This window comes from Dicentrarchus labrax, unplaced genomic scaffold, assembly GCF_905237075.1.
Source record: "Dicentrarchus labrax unplaced genomic scaffold, dlabrax2021, whole genome shotgun sequence".
Taxonomy (NCBI): Eukaryota; Metazoa; Chordata; class Actinopteri; family Moronidae; genus Dicentrarchus; species Dicentrarchus labrax.
In genome coordinates this window covers 16,426,263-16,449,788 of record NW_026136708.1, presented here as the reverse complement: position 1 = coordinate 16,449,788, position 23,526 = coordinate 16,426,263, and the positions used below count along the sequence as shown (strand labels likewise).

Here is a 23,526-nt window from a genome sequence, read left to right as displayed (position 1 = left end):
TACAGTTGTGCAGTAATTTTTTTCCCCCAATGGACATTACGACAATACGTTTTATAATGTTAAGCAGCTATACTCTATATTCTTGTTTGAGTCAGTGTTGTAGTTTTAATTAGTTTAAGTTACTCTTTTTGACTGATTGTGTTTTTAATATAAGGACGTTTAAATGCTAATATTGTAATTAAATGGACCCCAATGAAAACAGGAAACCAGAGCTTGACAAATTTGTCTAAAACTTAAAAGTTGGCTCATTTGCTCTCTGGACACTGAATAACAGATCCAATAACAAACCTGCAGATGCATAGATGTAATTTCTATTAGCAACCAGACGGGGTCACTGGAACATTTTTTTGTATAAACTATAATGCTTTATGACTGTGCGTGTGTTGGTGAATAAATTAGATTAAAATTAAAATGAGCTTTGGCCTTGTTGACTTATGCTGAAGTTTGTAATTTCATGAGCTTCTGTTAGCTAAAGAATATTAAAAAATGTTCTTATTAGGATTAATAGATTACTGTTTACTGAGCGAGTGTTTGGGTTCCAGCTGGCCTGAAAGTGTTAAAATAAAGTGGCAGCATGTGTTTGGTTCATTCAGTATAGTTACGTACTATATAAAATAATTGTATATAAAATAAGTGTTAAATTAAAAAAAGTCTATGCAAGAATAGATTAACTGAATCAGTGATTTAACTTTTGAGGAACACTGTCAGAAACTCAAAACCTTTGATTCATAACTGCCTGTCCTTACCAGTACTGGAACATGTTATCAAGTAGATCCTGAATGTACTAGAAGATACCAGTCAGTGAGAGGGATGTTCTCAGCGTACTGTACTCTGCCCTAAAACAGATTATTATTGATTATTATTATTATTATTATTATTATTATTATTATTTATTACAGAGTAATAAAATGTGTACTCAAATAAAGTTTCCACATACAGTATAAACCAGAGTTGCTCAGCAGACTTGCTTAAGTTTCTCACCTACTGCATTCCAGCTCCTCTTGTGTAATATTATGCAATACATTAAAACCTATGCCAGCCCCAACATGTGTGATAAATTCTAGAAGCTCAACACTGAAGAGGACAACTATTACTGGTTTATTATCAGTTATGCAATTTTAAAGTTCCAACAGACATACACACACGCATATGGCAGATGTGTACAGTTATTTATTAACTGACAACAGCAACAAGATAACTCAACAACATGTATACGCTCTACTTTGCTCCATCTGTTGCACACCCTGATTTGGTGTTGGAGGAGCCTCCTTGAGTATTATCACATTCTCTACTATGGACGTTCTGCCTCGACCAAAGCAGGGGATCTGATGCTCTCCTGAAGCTTAATTGGAGTGGAAGTTTCCCACTTCTGATGCCAAGCAAACTACAGTATACAGGCCCTCCATCATTTACTAATATGATAACATGTTGACCTTTTGTCTGTGTTTTCAACAGCTTTATCAACAGCATGTTAAAGTTATTCTAGCTTATCAACACTAAGGCCAGGACCATTCCTCACATTTGGCACTTTAGACACAAGACTGTTTTTTAGCACCTTGAGCAACAAACCCACAACAATTGGAAACTCCCTGTCAACACTGTCACAACAGTCTGTCCAACATCAGTCTTGTAATACCTAGTTCTGCAAATGCAGGGTGCGGGTGAGAGGCATGCAGGTCAAAACATGAGATGTTCTGGTGGAACTTCCCTGATTGGGACAGAGCTGATGAAATTACAGTTCTAATGTGGTTGTATAACGCCCATCGACCTTCTTCATACTGTAGGTCATAGCAGGAATAATTACAGTAATAACATTCATATTTTTCTTAAAATGCACAGTTTACAAGACTTTCGTCTATTAATGACACTTTGATTTTGAATTTGGAGGTAGATTTAGATCCATATTGATGAGATTATAGCAAAAGATTACAGCTAAGTAGAGTCATTTAAGATTAGTTTGACCTTTTTACTTTTTCATTTTATTGAAATCTTGTATACCGGCAGCTATATGTAATTCATGATGGTGTTAAGATTATGCCAAATTGCTCATGATGCGTGATCTAGCATTTGTAACTTTTCAAGCAGATTACTTTGAAAAGAAATCTTTTCAGACACAATGGAGCCTTAACCCAAACTAGTATCACATACATTTCATACATCAATACATTAGTAATAAATATGGTTTCTAAATAAAGAACAGAGCAAATTATTAATTAATATCACCTCTTTGTGTCTATTTGTCACAGCCTTCCTTTAAGGTGCTGTAATGATATCACAGATGATATTGTAACACTCTGTAGTCTTAGCGTTACTGCATTAAAAACCACCTTCCGGTCAAAATCATCTGTGTTACTGGATCCACGTTAATGTCCGTCTTCACTGCAGGAAAACTGAACACTGACAACAAATCACCTCACTACCTTACATCACATCACTGCAGCAAACTTAACCATCAGTACTGTTGGGCTGGCTACTCAAATGAATGAGTGAAATTGTAATGTATTACTCATTACTCTTTTAAAAAGTAACTTTGACTTTACTTTTTACTTACTGCCAACAGATGTTACGTTACTAGTTAAATTACTTTTTCTGGTACTCCCCACAAAATGGTGTTGTTGTTGTTAAAATCAAAGTAATAGGAATATTTCCAGCTGCTGAATGTAAGCGTTTCTATCTTCCAAGCTAGCCTCCTCCTACAAAAATATAGTTGTTACTTATTATTTTTGGGAGGGACAATATTATTACTTGAATGTATTAGTAATTATTTACACTACTCGTACATGGGAAAATACGATTATTACTGTAATATAACTAGCAATGAGTTACTGTCCAACATTGACCATCAATTCAATTCTTGTCAATACAATTTTATTTGTATAGCCCCAATTCATAACAAAAGTTATCTCAGGACACTTTCACTTTCAGGTCCAAACCGTACTCATTATTTAATTCTTTACAGAGACCCAACAGTTCCCACCATGAGCAAGCACTTGGAGACAGTAACATTACTGGTAAGGTGCACCATATTATGTAGTTCCTCATCTTAATTACAACACAAAATACAATACAGACATATATATAATTACCATTAATTACATTATGCCAATTGTCTCAATAAACCTGAAAAAAAAAATTGATCTTCACAGAAATAAATCATCTGACAATATCCAGAAAAGGTTTCATCAAGTAATTAGTGTTAATTTACTGTCAACGTCACAATTAATTAAAAATTTGTAAGATGTTAGCATGTGGAGATGCTGCAATTTAGCTAGCTTGACACAACACACAAGCAATGGTGCTGAGTTTACTAGTATGGTGTAAGCAACTACTCACCTGAACTGAAATACAAGAAAACGTTCAGCTACAGTTAGCTACAGTTACTGAGCATTACAGCCCCGAATTAGGCAGTTACTCCTATTGTACAGCTTATTATGCATTTCCTTTCTAATTCAGGTATAGGTCTTTTATAGTGCCTGATACTCCACAAGTTGCTACGTAAATTCAAAATTATTAACTTAAAAATAACTTATAGTCCTACTAGGTTTTCTTAGTTCATTTTGTGTTGTCTTTATATCATATTCCTTTTTGTATTCTATGTTTCTCAGGTTGTTTTATATAATCCTCTATTAACAGTTTTGTGGGAAGATGCTGCATAAATTGACACCAGATTTTGTTTGTAATTCTTTCCTATAAAGGCCGCATTCAGACTGCAGGCCAAAATGACCCAAATCTTGTTTTGTTTTGCTCATATGTTACTCAGATGTGATTTTTTTTTTTATGACAGTGTGAACAGCACAAACCACTTGGAATCAGATCATTTCAGTTCTGATTTAGGCCACATTCATTTGTGGTTCAAATTACGTCACTTTAGACTGACATTCATCTCTGTGGGTCTCTGATATGGGCCACATTTAAAAAGCAATGTGAACAATCAAGCAACAAAATTCAGATCTGAGCAATAAATCAGAATTGAGCGCAAAGGCTTGCAGTGTGAACGTAGTGTCACATTAAACACGAGCTCATCTCTATCAAATACTCAGATGTCATATTATTGGGTGCACCTAGCTAAAAAGTAATCCAGTCTACACAACTCATATACTTAATAAAAAAATCTAACATGAGTATTATATATTGCTATACGTTGCATGGTGTTACATTGTATTGCATCATACTGAGAGGTGTTTCTAATATGTTGTCTGCACCATTAAAACCCATTTAAATCAACAACACTACAGAACTTGGCAGCTATAATGAGATTACTTTGTACATTTTGGTCCAAATCCAAGGAGTATGTCTTTGTTTTTGATTAAGTAATGATGATTCTCAACATACTCATTTCAATCCATTAGTCTCAAATGTGACTAATGTTTTTTTTTATCTCTTTTCCTTGCCCTTACTCTATATTTCAGTACCAAGTCCAGTCATTATGACTCCTATCGTATCAACAAAACTGTATCACCAGGGCTTTGAGAGGTGAGTTTATTCTGCTGAGCACGTCAAAAGTAATGATGAGTCGGGCTCCAACTAATGATTTAAGGTTTAAGAGCAGATCAAACCCAGATTACAAGTAAGATGCAATTATACCTTACAGGCTAGTTTGTAATGTTATATAATGTTGTTTATACCTTATACATATGTTTGCTTTACTTTACAGTTTTTTACATTATTAGTTACCCTTATTGCTTAAATGTCCACCTTTACCACTTTTTTGACTATTTGTCCTTTGTAGACTGTAAACCTTTCCAGTTTTGAGGACCACTGTAACCATTCAATGCCACCTCATCTAATGCATTGAAGCCTATTGATCCACTCTCTGCTGTCACTCCTTTCACAGCACAACAGATACACTTTGACTTGAGCTCAAGAGTCCATCAGGTTTTTTTAATGATCCATGTTTGTGGATCATGTTTTGATATGACAGAAAGTGTCCAAACAATTGTTTGTACCAACCAGGATTGACTCCAATATTGTTTTGTGGTGCTATATTTACAAAACATGTTTCATAATTCATTTACTTTATAATTAAAATGTGATTTATTAGTCAAGAACAAAGTGTATATATAGTTATGAGAGATATCAGTATGATCTATGGGTATTTTATATTCTGTGACCACCCTGATTCAATTCTTGAAGTACATCACAACAACCCACAAAAGAAGAGTTGAGCAAAGGTTTCTAATTATTCTTTTAATTGTCCCATTGCATTAATATAACTTTTAATTATCGCCATTTGCTCCAAGCCCCACTGAGATATTTTCTACATACTGTAATCATTATGCTCCATGCTGTTGTGACCCTTATGCAATGGCAGACTGTCTTCTTCTTCCTGATTAAGTTATCTTGAGTTCACCTGTGTTGCAATCCTGATCAAACAGCCGTCACTGGATTCTCTTAAGAGGTGAAAGGTTAGCCAAGAATGCTAAGACACCAGTGTTGAGACGCCAGTTTTCTAATCAACAAAGCTGAGTAGACAAGGTACTGTTTGTCTACTTTCAACAAATTTCAGGTGACCGAATCTGACTCAGGCCTTTCTATGAATTATCAGTCTTCAGTCAGTCTATTTTTCCATATGCATTTATTTAGCATACTTCAGGCCTATTTTTGAATAATAAGATATAAAGTAGAACATATAACTTATATAAAGTTTAGATATTTACTTTTTTGGTCAAATTAGAATGAAATTAAGCTATCAAAGTTCCAGTGTGTAACATTTATGTGGATTTATTGGCAGAAAAGGAATATATTATTCATATTTTCATTAGTGTATAATCACCTGAATATAGGAAATGTTTTTGTGCTTTTTTCGTGTCTTGCTGCAATTACACTGATATATGCCACTTAATGCTAAACACTGGAACTTTAAGAATACTGGACAAACATCAAAAATCATTTTAAATGTCGTACACGTCATTTTCGTCTGAAATCATGCTTAAACTATGTTCAGGAGAGAGATATTGTCTATATGTTTTTAGCTTCTTATCAGTGATGGAGGAAGTATTCTGATCCAATTACTAAGTAAATACCAATACCACACTGTAAAAATACTCCATTACAACTGATGTGGATGAGCAGACTCCATGGAAGCACCTATAGATTAAAAAAAGTATAATTCTAAGGTAACAAAAACATTTCCTATATTCAGGTGATTATACACTAATGAAAACATACCTATGAATATTATATTCTATTTATGCCAATAGATCCTCCTAAATGTTACACACTGGACCTTTAAGTTGAATTGTATTTAAGGCCGAGCATAAGTATACAAGTATTATCAGGAAAATGTTCTTTAAGTATCAAAAGTACTTAATGCAGATAAATGGCCCCTGTGAGTATGCAAAATATATTTAATCAGAATATAATGAATGTCTTGTTTTTCCAACCAGTAGTCCAAAATTATTCTGTTTACTGTAATTTAGGAATAGGAAAAATAAACTTTGGGAAGTTCGATGAATTGTTTGATCAATTGATGAATCGACTCATTAAAACACATTCAAATCAACTTATTTTTAATTTGTAAAGTTATAACTACAGCTGTCACAAATAAAAAATAGAAAAATAAAATATTTCCCTCTGAAGTAGTGGAGTAGATATACTCAAGTATGCATATCCTAAATTTGTAATTAAGTACAGCACTTGAGCAAATGTACCTTACATAATTCGGTCCGCCACTGCCTCTAACATACAGTATAGTTGCTGTAACGGGCCTCGCTGTGAATTGGCTCAGGAACTGACCTGTAGCGTTTATTAATGTTATCTGTTACATTTGTGCTTATCATGCTAAAATAAAATAGGATATTGTTTGTGTACAATAATCAAAATCTGATGATCAGCATGGCCTGAAACGGCCTAGAAAAGAAACAATGGAACAGCTTTAAGACGTGCTCTAATATGTGGTGATCACAGACACCAAGTACTGATAACAAAAAGCAGCAGGTGACTCGGGTTTCGATTCTGCGTCAGTGTGATTCATATTGTTCAGGAGTCCTGGGGCAAAGGTTTACTTAATGTTTTGTAAGAAGCCTTCATGTATGTGTGGATGTTTAAAAGGATAATGTAACCTTTTACTAAAAAACTTAATATAGAAAGGACTGTGTTTTGAATTGGTTGAACAACGTCTTTCAACATAAAATCTCACCTCTGAAATAATCAAAACCAAACAAGACTTGAAAGCAATACTGGTGAAACATTTAGAATGAAAATCAAAATGGCACACACAACTGGAGTTTAAAAAAAAGCCTCCCCTAACTTTCTGATAATACCAAATTAGTTTATTTGTTTCTACTGCCCTTTGAGCAGCACAAACAAGCAATCAAAGTTAATGATTCAGGATATACGCGCTATTATATGACATTGCTCTGATTAAAAATGAGATATATGTGATTTATTTTAATGATAAACATTAATATACAAATTTCTCCTTTACAAATTACCATTAGCCCAATGTCTCAGGAAAGCAACCCCCTAACAATAAAACAAGAGCTGAAGAGGTATTTTAACATAATCACACGGACCCACCCCCACTCAGTGCTGACAGACAAGTCTTAGTTGGTGAAATGTTATAACCTTTGGTCTGCCACAAGGACTGCTCAGACTTTGGAACCAGGGCAACACATTTGCACGTCCAGGTAATCACATACAGTAAGATTGGAGAACTATAAAAGCCAGAGGACCGAAGCACAAGAATTAGTCTTCACTGAAAGAGGAAGACTCTCCCTTCCTTAAGGCTTCCAGGAGCTTTACTAAGCCCATCATGGGGAATACCAAGCTCTGCCTTTTGCTGTTGCTGGGCACTTATACACTAGCCCGTAAGTATTGTGTTTTTTATTTGTAAGCTAATAGAATTTAAATGTATAATGTTATATGTGTAAGTCTATTTGAGAAAAAATTTAATAGTGTGTTTGGTACTAAAGCATTAATCATTTTGTGATTTTAGTTGTATTAGTTGTGATGTTATTCAAATCTTTTTTTTTAATTACTGACAATACAGTATTTTGAGTTTAAAAAAACAAAAAATAAACACTTAATAGTGGTATATTTATATTTTTAAGTACTGAATTTATGAGTTAAGTATTTAATTGTTCTCAGTTAAGATTTAGAGCAGCTTGTGGCTTTTTAAAATGTCAAACAAACAATGTCTTTCATCCATTACAGAGCAAGATGTGGGAAGTGTTGAGGAACAATCTCCTGTTTGCCTTTGTAAGTTGTTTTTATTTTAACATTGTTTTATTAATTACTCTTATAAAATGTGATTTAATTTGATAAGTTGCTGATGAGCTCACCTGTCAGTAATCATTTTTCATGTTTTCTGAGTATCAAACTATCCAGTTAAAGTACTTAAATGTATACAGAGTGTTAATTTGTATAAGTACAAGTGTTTAAAAAATTAACATAACAGGGATCTAACTGATGTTTCAAATACTTTTTAGTGGCCAAAAGATTCAAGAACTTCAGGCGGTTTGTGTACGACTACGAAGCTGAGACCCTTAACAGTGTGACTGGAGCAATGGACAACAAGAGCGGCCCCAAAGTCTCCTGCAAAGTATGTTTCACAGCCCTGATCATTACTGCAAACAGTCTCATGACCCTGAATAAATATAGTAGTACTAACAACAATGTTTGATGTTTAATCTCCTGCCCAGGTTGAGGTTGATGTGCCCCAGACCTGTAGTTTCATCCTCCGCACAACAGAGTGCTCTCTGAGCGAGATTTCTGGTGTGGATGCAGAAGGGAACCAAGTGTACCGTCCTGCTGATGGAGCTGAGGCTTTCAAAGCTGCCATGGCCAAGTAAGTCGCCTTGTTATCTGTATTATTCAGTCTGATCAGAAAAGTAGCAGGAGTTGAGGACATGAAAGTAGAGGACAGGCTTAATGGCAAAGTTGTAAATCATGATCTGTCCACGTCAATAGGAACCCCTTGAAGATCACAGTCGAAGAAGAAATTCACGTCAGACTCTACCCTGAGGATGATGAGCCTGTCAACATCCTGAACGTCAAGAGGGGAATCGTCTCTGCTCTCGTTGTGCCAGTAATGGAAGAGGAGAGCAACAAATACATGGTAGCTGCCCTTGTTTTGTCAGTATTTACAGCAGTTGTTAATTGATTCTGTTTGTGTCATGCAAAGATAAACAAGTTGCACAATGAGTAGATAAGGTGCCCCAGTCACGGTGATAAACACTCCTGTAACATCATGTTCTCACCATGAGTGTCTGTGGCTGAAGGTCAAAGTCCTAGATAAGTTTATCTTTCAAATGGCATCATCTGCTCTCATAATGGGGGGGGGGCAATCTGTCAGATCAATTGATAATGAGATTCAGGGTGATTGCTAAAGGACAAAAATCTCTTGCAACCTTGTTTTTTTGAATTGTTTCCAACATCCTCAATGCTGACGTTGCCTCTCATCATTTTCAGTCCACCGTGCATGGAATTTGCCCCACTGACTTCACTGTCAATGCTAGAGAGGACATCGCCACTGATGTGACTGTCAGCAGGGATCTTTCCAAATGTAGTTCATTCTTTGCCCGCAGACAGGACACCAGCCCACTGGCCCTCATCACCGGCATGGTAAGAGATGAAAGAGGTTGTGTTATACTCATTTTCAGGTTCACGCTTGTATTTGGGGGGGTTATAATAATAACCTATTGTTATATATGTATAATAGGTTTACCTGCTTCAGTGTTCAAAATACATTATTTTTCTCATACTAGCCATTGCTGCATCACCTCTATTCACCCTCATATAGAGACAGTGTGGGAGACAGTAACTCTTACAGACTCACTGACTACTTTAATCAGACCTTTAAAACACACAATACTTGTCATACTACTTTTTTTCTACGTTTTACTCACAGTCACCATTACAAACTAAAGCCAGATTTGTTAGACCGTGTACATAACACTCACTTCTAAATAGAAAATGCTTTAAAGTTTTATATACATTAAAAAAAAACACCCTCTTAATAGCGTAATATAATTTATAAGGAGCTATATTTCCATGGTATACATCAGACAGGAACAAAAAGCAGCCTGTGTGAAACTGAAAACAAATCAAATATATCTTCATGTGTGTCATTTTGTTTTACTATTTTCCAGCAGTCTGCACTTCCTCATAATCATATAGCAAAACACTGATGTTGTCTTTCTACCATCAGAACTACCCTCTGTCTAAGATGATTAGCAGCGCCCAGTCTTGCAACTACAAGTTTGACAACCAGAAGAAGCACATGACCAGAGGAATCTGCACAGAGCAACACACCTTCCTGCCCCTCTCCCACCAGTAAGTTTTAAAACAATGAAGTATCCATTAAACCAAATTTACCAAGCATTTTAGATTTTTTTTAAAGTGACCCATTTCTACAGAGGGCAGAGCACAATACTATATGAATTGTAGGTTTGTTTCATTATTTAGGGAATGTCTGGACTCATATATAACACAGAAAAATACTGTATGTGTTGCATGAATTATTTTGTGCTTTATTATGAACATTTAATTGCTTGAAATCTGAAGCACATTTTAGGATTTGTTACAAAAAGTTACAAACAGACCAATAGAGGTTGTTGCTATAAAAAAATGTATTTTTCAAGAGACCTATTATGGTGAATGTGTTGCAAATGTCTAACTTCCTCTGCAAACAGGAATGAATATAGCATTTTAACAATGGTGAAGCAGACTGTAACTCTGAGGGAGACCGCCAAGATCAATGACAGAGTCTTTGACCGCAGTGAGTATTTCACTTTTTAAACATAGCTTGTAAAATACCATAATTTGCTTGTCTCAAGCTTTTCTGCATTTTCTTACTGTTTGTGATACAATTCTGTGCAGATGAGGATAACCGCAAGTTCTTGTCCATGGACGTTGCTGACAACAAGTCCCCTGTGCAGACCAAGGATGCTGCCATTGCAACAATGCAGCAGCTGAACACCCTGTCACAGACCACTCAAGGCGAGGAGCGTGCCAGTCTCTTCCACAAGCTGGTGTCTGAGCTGCGTGGCTTGAAGGTTGATGTCCTGGGATCTGCCACCGTTGAGATGATGGACATGTCCCAGTCTCTGACATGGCAAGCTCTGGCTCAGTGCGGCACCCCAGAGTGCACCAGTGCCATGATGAAGGTTCTCAGGACCTTTGACGAAGGTGCTGTAGAGGTCGATGCTGCTGTCTACGCCCTGGGACTGCTGCCTAACCCCTCCCGCCTCATGGTGAAAGACATGCTGGCAATGGCTCAGTACAGACAGAGCAAACCCATCATGTATGCTCTGAGCAATGCAGTCAGAAAGTAAGTAAACATATATGTGATCATTTTTACATATGAGGAATGTCCTCCATAATACTGCAGCAGTGAGTGGTGGTTTCTGTTGACACTAATGTCTAACTTTGTCACTAGACTATACCAGGTTGAAGGCGTCACCCCGAGATCACTGCTGTCTCTGAGTTTATGGCTTCTCTCCTGGGCGCAGACTGCGCTGGGGAGAAAGATCTGACCTTCCTGATCTTGAGGGTAGGTAACCAGCTGTGAACATAGACTGCTTAAAAAAATATGGCAACTTCTATTCCCATGTTTGTTCTAATTGCGTCATGCAGTTAGTTAAAAGTTAATAATCAAAATAATAACATATAATACGGTCTAGATTAGTCCTTATTTGAAAACATATGAAATCTGAAATAATTCAAATGGAATTGAATTGAAGTAAATTGAATTGAATATTCTTTCCAGGTTGTTGGTAACATGGGAGATGCAATGGAGGCTGCTGACCCTGCTATAAAGAACACCCTGCTGAAGTGCATGAGACAGCCTGCAACCACACTGTCTGTGCAGCTGGCCGCTATCCAGGCTTTCAGACGCATGTCTGTGACTGATGAGGTAACAAACATTCCCCTCCAGAGATGATTAGTATCCTAGTTTCTTAGTTTTATAATGTGGAGTTTCCTGAAATACAGTGACAAACAAGCTACTGTTTTGTTTTTTTTTTCTATCCAGGTTCGCTCTAACCTCCAGAGGGTCAGCCAGTACCCCAAGGGTGCTGTGCAGAAGCGCTTGGCAGCTTACCTGATCCTGATGAGGGATCCCAAGGACAGTGACATTGAGATTGTCAAGAAGCTGCTTAATCAGGAGCAGAACACACAGATCAAGTCCTTTGTGAGCTCCCACGTCTACAACATAATTTCCTCCACTGATTCTGAGACCCAGAAGTAAGAATAAAGCAACTTACTTACTAAACTTAAAGCACAATTTATGCTTTATTTCATTGAAATATTGAACTGATTTAACAATACACTTATATACTTATACTCAGCTCATTGTTTTACATTTTATTATTACCCTAGGCTCGGTAAGAAGATCATGGATGCCCTGCAGGACACTGACGTCACCACACACAACGACTTCACCACAAAGTCTCGCAACTACAAGCTTGGTGTGGCACATGAGGACATGCAGGCCAGCATTCAGGGCAACATTGTCTTTGATCCTAGTAGCCAGTTGCCAAAGGAGGCCTTGCTGGAAACTACCCTGAAAGCCTTCGGTTTCAACATGAACATTTGGGAGGTATGTATTACTGTAGGTCTAATTTATTGCAGCATGAAATTGTAATTTTACACTCATAAGAAACACTAGCAAAGACACTTTGATAACAGTAAAAAAAAAAAAAAAACTACATTGATGTGTGTCTTATTATTTTTTTAATTATTATTTGGTGTATTTGACTTTATGTTTGTCTGATACTACCTATCTGCTACTGAAATTAAAGCTAAGCAGCATATATAAGAGAATAGTTTGGCCAAGATTCAGACACAACCCAATTTAAATTTAAATCTGTTCTATTTTTCCAATAGGTCGGCATGGAAGGAAGGGGCTTCGAGCCAACCATTGATGCTTTGTTTGGAAAGAACGGGTTCTTCCCTGACACTGTTGCAAAGACTCTGTACTGGGCTGTAGACAAGATACCAGAACTGGATAGACTGGTTGCTACAGAGTCAGAAGGAAGGAAGGTATATCTTGTGTTTAATTATTAAAGTTAAACACTCTCAGTCTGAGTTATGTTGTTGATTTCACTCATACCACCGCAACTAAAACAACTTTTTTTCATAAGGTTCCCGAAAATCTTGTCAGAGAAATTGTTCGCAACTTCAACAAGCTGGTTAAAGATCTGCAGAGTCAGGAGTCCCCAGAGGCCACAGCCTACCTGAGGATCATGGGCACTGAGCTTGGCTACATCAAGGGCAATGAACTGAAGTCTATTGCTTATAACGCAATGATGTATGCAGACATTTTCATGAGGATCATTCCTACCAAGGTACCTTTCTGCACTCCTGTTATCCGTTCTTATCATGCCTGTCCAACAAATTACAACTCCTTTTCAATACCACAACGAGGGAGAATTCAACTTGGCTGTTTTATTTTTATCAGGTCATGGCTGAACTGATGTCCAGCACTAACAATGAGATCTTTGCCCATTACATCTTCATGGACAACAAATTCATCATCCCAACAGCATCTGGCTTGCCTCTGACATTTGCTCTGTCTGGCACCTTTACTTCTGGCGCAAAGGGAGGCCTTCGCCTGGCTCCAAACATGGTATATTTTCCATCTTTTGTCCTCAACCTCATAATCAATGCTCTATCATAAGAGTCAGTTATAGTTTTATTATTATGCTGTTTCTATTTTATGGAGGTATTTCCTCAAATGTCCTGCATAGTCTTAGTAAAAGTTAAGATAATAATAATGTTAACGATGAGTATAAATAGTAGTAGTCTAATAGTTTTTGTTTTTTTCATGACTGCAACCGATTTAATTTCATGTGATCTGTTTTTGTTTACAGAAGGAGCTGTTGTTCATGCCCTCCGTTGGAGTTGAGTTTGTGACTCAGATGGGAGTCAATGTCCCTGAATTCGTTGAGTCCACTGTTGAGATGCACACCAACATGTACCATGAGAGCGTGCTCAATGCCAAGATCAGTATGGAGGAGAGCCAGGTCAAGCTTTCCATTCCCGCCCCTCAAGGAACCACAAAGCTCTTCAGCATCAGGTAACAAATAACATAATATGCATTTATGCATTATGTTTAATGATAATAATGAATGCAATGGTACAAAGTAGCCACTAGTAGGGGTTTTAGTGCGTTTCAACATGTGGCGCCATATTGTATTGTATGTGATCTTTATTACATCATGTTCATCAAAGTTATTAGAACATAGAAACTGATTTGTTGTTTTTTTTTTCCTTTGAAACAGCAATAAAGTGCTGATTGTTGGCGCTGGTCAGGCAGCAATGATCCCACACACAGAGGGCGAATCAAGCTGCAGACCTCTCTTCTCTGGAGTCAGATACTGCACCAAAACACTTCGTGCTAACGCTCGTGACAATGCTGCTGTTCCCTACTTCCCCGTGAAGTAAGTTGTTCTTTGAAGATCTGTGATTATTTTATTTTAATTTCACTGATGGCAGCATACTGAATAATTATCATTCTTTAAGTGACAAGGAAATTTAGTAGTGTCTCGTCTGTGTAATGTGACATAGGCTATTTCAGTAAGATAGAGGTTGTTGATTGGGATGGGAATAATGATGAGGGACAGTTGAAAAGTAGATGGGTCGAGTAGGTTTGAATAGTCAAAACTGCACCACTCATTTCATTCACATCATTTTGATTTTAGAATTTCTGTCCCCCTCCATATTTGCCCAGCTATCATAAAAAAAATGTGTACATGTACGGGTATGCCATTCTTAAATACTGTTCAGTATTATAAAGTAATACAGTAAATACTTGTGAGTTGTTTTGTTCATTTGTTTATTTTTTGTAGTTTTCTAGATACACAGTACAATATCATGGGAGACTTTAACTTTGTTCTTTTTCTTTAGGTTTTCTGTGGATATCAAGCCTTCTAAAGAGGTCTCTGAGTACACAGCCACCATTGCCTATAAACTTCTCAGTGAAGGAAAGGACGGTCGCCACAAGGTTGATTCTTTGAAGTTTGCCCTGAAAGCTGAGGGTATGAGCATCTTATTTGAAAAACAATTACATTGATTTCAGTTTTTCTTTTTTATTTTATAGGGTTACATGCATAAATAATCAATTTATGCTTTTTCTAACTGTGTGGCTTTAGGTGCTCAGCCTACCGAGGCTACAGCCATGATGAAGTACAACAGGAACAGGAATGTTTTCACCACCCAAATCGAGATACCTGACTTTGATGTTGAGGCCGGAGTTAAGATTGGCCTGACCGACAGCAGTGCCAGAGGCAAAACCATTACCCTCGAGATCACCAACAAGAACGTGCCCCAGCTCTCTCTGATTGGCCGTGCCAAGTGAGTCAACCCAGCCACAAAATTTGTTTAAACACACTGTCAATATATAATATATCTTACTTAAAGCTGCGTACTTATTTACACATTTCACAGTCTTTATGCAATTTTTTTATATAAAATCATTGACTAGATCATGTTATTTTTATTATTCACAGGCTTCAGGCCATGACTGATGGCATGCTGCAGGTTCAGCTGTTAGTCCCCTCACTCAAGACTGATGCCACCGTCACCGCTACAATGAGCAAAGTTGATGGACTCACCATGGAGATCAAAAGTGATGTCAAGCTCCCAGAGACCTCCTCCATTCAGGCAGTCACATTCAAATATGGTATGTTTTTTTAAGAAAATAGTGCTAATGGACTTCAGAGATTAATAATTTATACTGTCTCAAATGTAAAAGTAAAATGCTAAATGCTAAATGCTTTGTTTATCAGGCGAAGAGCAGGCTGAGGTTCAGCTGATGTCCAATATGAATGCTGATACTAAGATCCTGGTGCCTTACACTGAAGCCCTGCAGGCCTGGCTCAGGCAGTTTGTGGAGGATGCCATGGACCAGCAAGTTGTCAAGACTGACATGAAACTGCGTCATATCATCAACAAGGCAGTTGAGGTAAAAAATAATAGTCATTGAAACAATTTTAGCGGAACTTGGCTTTGTTCTAGTTTTTCCAGACTAAAGCGTACTAAATTTGTTATTGTTTTTTCAGGCCGGAGATATCTGGATGGACAAGATCTCAAGTGATGTTCCCTATGTTGAAACTCTGAGGAACAGAATGACAAATGTGGAAATGCCTTCCATGCCTTCCATGCCTGAAAACCTTTTCATGAACCTGTAAGTAAACCCAACATCTAATAATATTTATCCCAGCTTTATCCTGATTAAGTTGTGAAAAATATACATTTACTCACCTGTTTAATGTCATGTTAAATTTAACAAATGTTCTGCTTTCATCGTTTCGCCAGTGAAAGCACATTCAGATACCAGTTCAACCAGGACCGTCTGACCATCAGTATTCCTCTGCCACTTGGAGGCAAATCATCTGAGGAGCTGAGGATACCTGCAGTGGTTTCCACCCCAAGCATATCCATGCCTCAGCTGGACATGGAGTTTCCCTCAAAGGAGATCCAGATCCCCACTTTTACCATTCCTTCTGAATATGATCTCACCCTGCCTCTGATGGGAATGGCGGAAGTGTCTGCCAAGGTCAACAGCAACTATTATAACTGGGAAGCAACGGCATCTGCTGGTAACAATACTGCCGAGTCTCCTAGCTACTTGGCCAAGTTCAACATCCAGGCTGACAGTCCAATCAAGTTCCTTTCCTTCTCAACTGAGGGTAATTTAATCTTTATAATTTTATTTAATGAGAATAATTCTACATTTGTTATTTAACACAACAACAAAAGTTTGCACGAATTAACATTTTCACTGTTTTGTCTGTTTTAAAGGAGCTACAAAAATCATCGACACAGCAGAAAAAACGATGAAATTCACCATTGATGGTTCCCTGAACCACATGCTCTTGGACACAAGTTTTAATGTGCTGGAAACCATTGCTGTCACAGACAATGTAATGTCAACAGGAAAGTACAGCGTGCACGCTGTCGCCCCTCTGGGTCTCGAGACGTCTCTGACAGTTACCACCCAGGTCGTCCTAGACTCAAACATACTCTCTGGAGATATCAACACAGACGGCAGTGTGTCTGTTGGACCAATGACTGCTAGCACCACCTATCTCCACACCTTCTCTGTTGAGCCAGCAAAGAAAGAAGCAAGATTGGAGAGTACACTGAGAGTGAACTCTGAAATCCTGAAGGTTGCAAACAAGATCAAGGCATCATATGCAAATGAGGAACTTCTGATTGAGTCAAACACCAACATGAACAGTGACCCCATCAAGCACACCACCAAAATTAGCCTTAGCTACAAAGATGTCAAGCTTACCGTCCAGTCCGACTCTGTGACCAAGGCAGATGATAGAATGCTTCGTAGCCAGATTGAGTTCTCCGCCTCTGAAGGACAGGCTAGCCTCAGGATAGAGAATCAAGCTGATGACACAGAGAACCGTGCCTACTCTTTGCTCACTGGGTCCATGAATCCCTCCGGCTTGGAGATCAATGCTGATGCCTCTTTGAACATCTTTTCAAGCCTTGCCTCTCACAAGGCAACTTTGGCCCTGAACATGAATGGCCTGACCACCAGCTGTACAACAACTGCTCAGCATAGCCCAGTGACCTTTGAGAATGTTTTCCATGGTGGAGTTGATGCCTCTGGTGCCACCATTTCTCTCACCACCAAGGGAGCCATTAAGGAGAACAAAGCTGAGTTCGGTGTTGAGGGAAAGATTGCAAGCACAGAAGTGTATCTCAATGGCGTCCTTAAGGGTAACCTCTTTGACATTAACACCAGGAACAGAGTGAACCTCAGAGTGAATGAAGATGGCTTGATCCTCTCCAACAACATCGTTGGATCTCTCAATGAGATGAGGACTGAAAACACCCACTCACTGTCTCTCACAATGAGATCTTTCACCCTCCACTCCAAGACTGACAACGTCCTCGACAATAGGAACTCCTACATGCATGACATCACAGTTAACATGGAGCGTTTTATTGCTTCAGTTAATGTGAAAAATGACCTGAAGATCATGGAGATTAACTTTGTGAATGATGCCCAGTTCAAGGCAGAGCCCTACAACATGGAGCTGACTGGAACAATGATGGGAGTCTTCTCAGAGGAAGAGCTCAAGCACACCTATGAAGTCAAGTTTGTCGACATGGTCCTCTCTGCAAAGTGCAATACCAACGGCAAACTCCTGGGAACTCACACGACACATACCACTGATATGGAGATTGCTGGTCTGAACGTGAAGTTCAACAATGTGGCTAACTTCAACTCACCATCTCTTCGCCTGGACAGCACAGTCAAAACTGTTGCTGCCCCCTTCACTCTGAACATTGATGCCATTTTCAACTCAGATGGTGCAGTGTACCTGTATGGACAGCAGAGCGGCGAACTATACAGCAAATTCCTCCTGAAAGCAGAACCCCTGTTGTTCACACATTCATTTGAGTCCAGAGCCTCAACCACCCATGAACTGGAAGGCAGACCCACTATCAAGACCAATATGGAGAACAAGTTCAACAGCATGCTGAGCCTCCAAGAGCAAAGTGTTTCACTGAAGATGACATCCAAAGTAAATGAGCACACTTTTGATCAAGAAATTAGTGCCTATAACAATGCAGAGAGAATGGGTATTGAGATGATGGGAGCTGCCTCAACCCCTCTCCTCAGTGATGCCAGCAACGATTATGCCATCTCTGGATTTGTGAAATATGACAAGAACAGTGACAGCCACTTCATCCAGATCCCTTTCATTGAGCATCTGCCTGCAGTTATTGAAAACGTGAAGGCCACAGTGATGAGGCTGGTGGACAACAGCATTGAGATGCTGAAAGACATCAACACCAAGTATGAGATCAGTGCCACGTTTCAGAACAAAGTGTCAGAACTGAAGGAGGTCATTGACAATTTTGACTTCAACCTCTTTGTCCAAGACTTGAGAAAGTTTATCAACTCAATGGAAAACTTTGTGACCAACCTGATAGCCAAGTTCCCAACTGACAAAGTCATGAATGAGTTGAAATCAATGAAGGACACTATCATGGCTTGGATCAAGAAGTATAACATTGCCAACAAGTTCAATGTCATTATCGCCAAAGTAGAGGAGATCCTCTCTAGCTATGAGGTTGAGAACATGATTGGAGCCATCATGGATGAGGTTGTTAAAATAATGAAGCAGTATCAGGTGAGGGAAAAGATTCAGTCTGCCTTTGCTGCTCTCAGGTCAATTGACATCCAGCCTCTGCTCAAAAGACTTGTGGTGCCTGTTCAAGAACTTGTGAATGAACTGTATTCCTTTGACTTCAAACAGCTGATTGAAGACATGAGCAACTACTTCATGAGAATGGTTCAGAAAATCACATCTTTTGATTATGACACATTCACTATGGAGTTGAAAGAAAAAGTAGCAGAAATGAGCAAGATTCCCTGTTTTGGAAAACTCTACGGAGAGTTCAGAGTTACCTCACCTCATTACACACTCAGGACCACTGCTGACCTGGAAAACACCACAACTACATCAGTCACACCTGAGTTCAAAATTAACCTTAACTCACAGGCTACATCAACTTTGAGAGTCCTTGACTTCATTGTGGATGCCAGTGCTAATGTTGCTGTACCCTTGATGAGTGGTCTGTCCATCTCTGAGAACATCAAAGTTGACCAGTCAAGTTTTAAACTTGACCACACAGGAATAATTACATTCCATGGCCTGTTAGCTGAAGCTTCTGCTGAAACTAGTGCAAATACCAACACTGAGCTCTATGTTGCAGAGCTTGTCAATAGTGCAATCTTTTCCACGGAAAATGGAGTTTCTGCCAATGTGGAGACTGGCTACAAACATAACCTCAACATGCCACCCCTCAAAATCTTCTCTGAAACATCATTGAATCAAAAGACCATTTTCCTGCTTGAGGCTGGCACTGCCCGTCTGACCATTAATAATCTGGCCAATGGAAAATATGCAGTTCAGGACTTCTCAGATGACGCAACCCACAAGAGTGACATGGAGGTGGTCATGGATCTCCACACAACCAAAGTGACTTTCACTGGAGCCACAGGCAGCAGCAACTTCAAAATGGATCAAAATGTGGTTGCCGATGTATGCATTTTCCGCCATGTAATTATTGATGCCAAGGTTGAGACAGAAACACCTGTCATGAAGAACAGCGTTGCAGAGGTCAAGTTCCAGGCTAAGGCTGAAGACTTGAAAATTGATTTCACTGCCTCTCACAATGCAGAGCTAGTTGGACAGGTTGAGGGAACTCTCTCAAGCTCTGCACTTGCTTTGATCACACCAAGTGAGCTTATGTTTGACACCAAGAACAAGGGAAATGCCAAAGTTGCCCTTCCATTTGACCTGTCTGGAAAGATGGATCTCCAGAATGACATTTCTTTTACCCTGAACTCTGAAGCGCAGCAAGCTAGCTGGACAGGTCTGGCCAGATTCAACCAGTACAAATACTCCCATTACTTTACCTTAGATAATGGTGACAGTGAAATTAACATATTTTCCCAGATTAATGGAGAAGCAAATCTGGATGTACTGAAGGGGCCTATCACCATTCCTCAGATAACTGTGCCATTTGTTGGTTTGAAGACACCAAGAGTGGAAGACTTTTCACTGTGGGAAGACACTGGCCTGAGCTACTTCCTGATCACAACTCAGCAGACATTTGACATGAACTCCAAGCTGAAGTACATGAAGAACCCTGAGATGATCACCATTGACATCAATGTGGAACCAATCATCAATGCCATTAATACCAATGTCAAGACTCTGCACAAAAAAGTGCTCATCGGCAAGGATAAGGCTGCTGCCATGCTGGCTGCATCTTATGACAACGCAAAGGCAGAGTATGAAAAATATAGCATTGAGTTGCCCAAAACCATCACAGTCCCTGCCTACAAAGTCCCAGTGATGAATGTTGAGGTGTCCACATTCACCATTCCCCTGCCTGACTTCAGTCTCATCACAATGCCTGCTCTGCATGTTCCATCTGCTCTCAGCAAGCTCACTTTCCCAAAAATCACTCTGCCCAAAATCCCAAGCATCAAAATCCCTGTAATGGGTGATCTGACCTATGATTTCTCCATGAAAACAGCAATGATCACGCTCAAAACTGATGCCAGCATCCTTAACCAGGACAGCATCATCATCAGACTGAATTCTTCATCAATCTCTGAATGTGAGTTTCTGAATGGAAAGATTGAAGGCAACACCAATGTGAACACAGTCAACGGATTTAAAATGGCCTCTGTCCTGTCTGCAAAACATTCAGTCCTAGAGGGAAACCATGACAGCACCATCTTCTTAAGTTATGACAATGTGGATACCTCCATCACCAACTCAGCAAAGGTCAATCTGCCCTACCTGACTATGGAAATCAACCAGGAGATTACTGGAAATCCAGATGAAGGCCTGGTTGTCTCTATGTCCACTCCATCTGCAGGACACATCGCACTTCAGATGCAGACTAAGCGCCCAGCACAAGTGAAAGCGAGAGTCTATGGTCGCTACCCAGTAAGATAACTTTTGCTTACTTGTTTTCTTACCATTTACCTTTGATCGTGACCTCATGTAAATAATGTATTTATTATATTTTAGTAATATATGTTTATGTTTCATGTTTACCTTTTTCAACAGTCTGAGCCAACAAGAGACATTGAAATCCTGGGTCTGAAGATGTCTGTGATGAACTCTGAGAAGCTGAACCTTCAGACGACCTGGAATGTGGAGATGCCATATGAGATGATGCTGCGACTGAAGAAACAGGTGCCCACAGTCATGGAAATTGTGTCTGAGCCTGCTACCAGGACATATAACACAATCTACAGACATGCTAGAAGCCTTGAGGGTTCTTTTGAACAGGTTAGAAACCAGGGTAAAGTGATGTTCAGGAAGGCTATTGATAACCTTGCAGCAGTGAAATCATCCAATGTTATAACAACTGTCACAGATAAGACCATTTTGATCCTCAAAGAGTACCAGAAGAAAGTTGAAATTGTTTTTGATGCTGTTGTTAAATTCCTGAGAGAGACGAAGTTCCAGATCCCTGGGTATGAACAGAGGCTGTCTGGACTTCAGGTCTACCAGAAATGCAGTGCTTTTGTTGCCGATGTATCTGAGGAGGCTGTCCAAAAGATTCCACAGTACTTTACCTCTATGTTTAAGGCAGTCCTTGATTATATCAACACCATTGAATTTACCCTTCCTGGCTCTAACCATGTTGTCCGTGGAAGAGAAATTCTTGATGACTTGTTTGTAGCTTTGAGGAAAATTCAGAACCAAGTGATTGTCACTGTGAAGAGTCTGGGGGATATTCAGCTGGAAGATATAATTAACAAATTATCTGCAATCATGCAATTTACCATTGAACAAAGTGAGAAGTTTCTCCAAACCATAAAATCTCAGAACTCAGAAAGACTCTACACCTTTGTGACTGATGTATACAATGATGCCATGAACTCCCGCGCCCTGTCGGTTGTTGTCGAGCAGGTTGAAGAGGCCCAAAGAATTGTTATTGAATATCTAAAAGCTGTGAGAGCTAAACTCCAGACTATTTTGGCTGACATGTCTAGTGCACAGCTTCAAGCTGACATCCAGTCCTGGATTGACGTATTGGTAAAACGTGTGAATGCTTTCCACAACAATGTCATCAAGACCCTGAAGGAAAAAAGTAAAAATGTTGAACCATTTGTGAAAGTAGGAGACAGACAGATGGAGGTTAACATTCCTTTACCATTTGTTGCCAAATCCAACTAACTGACCATGGCTAACAGTGTTTGTATTGACTGTGTCTATTGTGTAACCGTTTAAGACAACAGTAAATCTATTCTACCAAAAATACAAAGCTGCCTGCTAATAAGTGTTGCCTGTACCCATTTTTGTCTCTCTATTCTGTTTTTCAAAATTAATTTTGTTTATTTCACAGTTTTAGAACTACTGTTCTCCCTTTGTGTCTTGTACTATTTAAAAAACAATATGTGGTCTTCAATAAAGACAGTTTGTACTGCATCCATCTCTGCTCATGTCTTATATGTTCTTTAATATGAACAAGAGAAGACATAACGTCTTCATAGGCTTATAATGGTGAGAGTGTAGGAGAAAGGTACTATGATAGGTAGATTTTCACAGACTGGTAAAAAATGTCTTCAAAATTATTGTTCCTCCAAGATGGTGTTATGGTCTATAAACTGGCATTCTTCTGACATGAAGCACTTTAGTTTTAGGAAATGTTGCTTCCCCTTAAACACACAAAATATAATTGCTCATAAAAAAAACTACATACTGAACACAGTCACAATGTGGTTTAATTCTAAAAAAGCTCCCTACCCATCCCTGCCATATGCACATGAATCATTTGTATCCTCAGGTCTAAATTTAGCAGAGACACAAATAGCTTCTGTGACACACAAGCTCACTTATCACAGAACACTGAGAATAAATACAGATACAGAGAGTTTGACAGTTGTTAACAATAGTATAAAGCTGAGTCCTAAAATATGAAGAGTGTACTTTCGAATACATGAATACATTTTTCCAATGATAGCAATTGAGTACGTGTAATCATCAGCGGTGGTGGGAAATGTATTCAGATTCTCCT

At 38.7% G+C, this 23,526-nt stretch overlaps 1 pseudogene across 1 annotated transcript; it reads left to right on the top strand.

Moving 5' to 3' along the window:
• The first annotated feature begins 7,652 nt into the window (after nucleotides 1-7,652).
• On the top strand, nucleotides 7,653-22,937 carry LOC127368804 (apolipoprotein B-100-like; annotated as a pseudogene). Its single transcript, XR_007885885.1, has 26 exons — nucleotides 7,653-7,808; nucleotides 8,155-8,199; nucleotides 8,430-8,542; nucleotides 8,643-8,788; nucleotides 8,911-9,058; nucleotides 9,412-9,564; nucleotides 10,151-10,275; nucleotides 10,635-10,720; nucleotides 10,822-11,272; nucleotides 11,381-11,494; nucleotides 11,711-11,857; nucleotides 11,975-12,186; nucleotides 12,322-12,541; nucleotides 12,829-12,984; nucleotides 13,086-13,289; nucleotides 13,403-13,570; nucleotides 13,815-14,020; nucleotides 14,226-14,384; nucleotides 14,851-14,981; nucleotides 15,096-15,297; nucleotides 15,453-15,625; nucleotides 15,732-15,907; nucleotides 16,005-16,129; nucleotides 16,261-16,634; nucleotides 16,747-21,443; nucleotides 21,567-22,937. The product of XR_007885885.1 is annotated as an apolipoprotein B-100-like (transcript).
• The last annotated feature ends 589 nt before the right edge of the window (nucleotides 22,938-23,526 follow it).